Source organism: Triticum urartu, chromosome 1A (assembly GCF_056163025.1).
Source record: "Triticum urartu cultivar PI428250 chromosome 1A, HENAU_Tu73, whole genome shotgun sequence".
Lineage (NCBI taxonomy): Eukaryota > Viridiplantae > Streptophyta > Magnoliopsida > Poales > Poaceae > Triticum > Triticum urartu.
This window is the reverse complement of record NC_141873.1, coordinates 116181590-116184671: the sequence shown is the minus strand read 5'-3', so window position 1 is coordinate 116184671 and position 3082 is coordinate 116181590.

The window sequence follows — 3082 nt, the reverse complement described above, 5'->3', positions numbered from 1 at the left end:
GATGCAAAATCGTTTCGGTCTACTTGTCTCAGACGTGATGCCTATATTCATGATCATTGCGTTAGATATCATCATAACTATGCGCTTTTCTATCAATTGCCCGGGAGTAATTTGTTCACCCACCGTAATACTTGCTATCTTGAGAGAAGCCACTAGTGAAACCTATGGCCCCCAGGTCTACTTTACATCATATAAGTTTCCAATTTACAATCCTGGTTTACTATTTATTTTGCAATCTTTATTTTCCAATCTATACCACAAAAATACCAAAAATATTTATCTTATTATCTTTATCGGATCTCACTTTTGCAGGTGGCCATGAAGGGATTGACAACCCCTTTATCGCGTTGGTTGCAACTTATTTGTTTGTGCCGGTACTAGGTGATTTGCGTGTAGTCTCCTACTGGATTGATACCTTAGTTCTCAAAATCTGAGGGAAATACTTATGCTACTTTGCTACATCACCCTTTCCTCTTCAAGGGAAAACCAATGCATGCTCAAGAGGTAGCAAGAAGGATTTCTGGCGCCGTTGCCGGGGAGATCTACGCACAAGTCAAGACATACCAAGTACCCATCACAAACTCTTTTCCCTCACATTACATTATTTACCATTTGCCTCTTGTTTGCCTCTCCCCCACTTCACCCTTACCGTTTTATTCACCTCTTTTCTGTTCGCCCTTTTTCCGTTCGTCTCTTTTTGCTTGATTCTCGCATGTCCGTGTGTTAGATCGTTTATTTTGCTGTTATGGCTAGTCCTCCTATCATTGTTAGTACTCCCGATCATGAAGTTTTAAATTTTAAACGAAGGGAGGGAGACAATTTAAAAGATGCTTGTCATAGAATTTGCAATGCTCAGAATAGATCCACTAGGAAGCAATCTACTTCCGTTCTTCTTTGCAATTTTTATGTAGGCACCACTCCTTGAAACAGATATATTCTTGATACCATTACCGGAGGAAATTTCTTGGGTAGCCACACTTTTGATTCTTATAATGCTATGTTAGATATGTTTGGCCCACCACCTCTTTTGGTTAATGGAACTATTTTAACTTTGGAACACATGATGCAAAGGCTTGAAATTATCGAAAATAAAGTTGCCATGGTAGAGTTGATCGAGAATTTGGATAACAAGATCCCCAATCAAATTACTCAATATGGATCTAAGGTAGGAGTTACTCTGAAATTTTTTCGAGAGAAAGAACCCATAGTTAATGAAAAGATAGATCAAGATTCTACTAGAATTGATAAACTTGATGATAATATTACCAACTTAGGGTCTGCCTTTTCTGCCATAAGAAACATTTCAAACCCTCCTACTACCAAAGTTGCCAAGTTTATGTATGTTCCAAAAAATAAGGGTGAATCTTCTAGTAAGGAAAATGCGGATCTCAAATCAATAAGTGTTCATCCCAACTTTTTCACTATCATTAAGGAACCTTTTGCTACAAATGAATTTCTTGATTTCTTGCCTAGGAGTTTGATAATTAATAAAAATAAGGAAATTCCTAAGGGTTATAAGTGTTCAATTGAAGAATTTCCTAACAAATATGACAATACCTAGATCTATTCTTGTTTTTATGCCTAGCTAGGGGCGTTAAACGATAGCGCTTGTTGGGAGGCAACCCAATTTTATTTTTGTTCCTGTTAAGTAACAAATAAATAATCTATCCTCTGTTATTTTTTTTTTATGTTTTAGTTAGTGTTTGTGCCAAGTAAAGCCTTTAGGATCTTCTTGGATGATTGTTGTTTGATCTTGCTGAAAAAAACAGAAAGTATGCGCTCACAAGAATAATTTTCATTTTTAACCAGGGAGCGATAAAATACCAATTCCAACTGCAGTATATCAATATAAAAATTATTTACCTCTTCCTAATTTGGTAGGATGTTTTGAGTTATAGAAGTATTCGAAACCTACAGATTACTACAGACTGTTCTGTTTTTGACAGATTCTGTTTTTTCGTATGTTGTTTGCTTATTTTGATGAATCTATGGCTAGTATCGGGGGGTATGAACCATAGAGAAGTTGGAATACAGTTTAACACCAATATAAATAAATAATGATTTCATTAAAGTACCTTAAATGGCGATTTTTTTTCTAATACTAACGGAGCTCATGAGATTTTTTGTTGAGTTTTGTGTTGTGAAGTTTTCAAGTTTTTGGGTAAAGATTTGATGGATTTTGGAACAAGGAGTGGCAAGACCCTAAGATTGGGGATGACCAAGTCACCCCAAGGTAAAATACAAGGACAACCAAAAGCCTAAGCTTGGAGATGCCCCGGAAGGCATCCCCTCTTTCGTCTTCGTCTATTGGTAACTTTACTTAAGGCTATATTTTTATTCACCACATGATATGTGTTTTTCTTGGAGCGTCTTGTATGATTTGTGTCTTTACTTTTTAGTTTCCACAATCATCCTTACTGTACACACCTTTTGGGAGAGACACACATGAATTGGAATTTATTAGAATACTCTACGTGCTTCACTTATATATTTTGAGCTAGATAATTTTGCTCTAGTGCTTCACTGATATTTTCTTTTTAGAGCACGGTGGTGGTTTTATTTTTTAGAAATTATTGATTGCTCATGCTTCACTTATAATATTTTGAGAGTCTTTTGGAACATCATGGTATTTTTCTTTGGTTATGAAGTTAGTCCTATTATGATAGGCATTCAAGATGGGTATGATAAAAAACTTTCATAAAAAGTGCATTGAATACTATGAGAAGTTTGATTCTTTATGATTGTTTTGAGAGATGAATATGGTGATATTAGAGTCATGCTAGTTGAGTAGTTGTGAATTTGAGAGATACCTGTGTTAAAGTTTGTGATTCCCGTAGCATGCACGTATGGTGAACCGTTATGTGATGAAGTCGGAGCATGATTTATTTTTTGATTGTCTTCCTTCTGAGTGGCGGTCGGGGACGAGCGATGGTCTTTTCCTACCAATCTATCACCCTAGGAGCATGTGCGTAGTACTTTGTTTCGATAACTAATAGATTTTTGCAATAAGTATGTGAGTTCTTTATGACTAATGTTGAGTCCATGGATTATACACACTCTCACCCTTCCACCATTGCTAGCC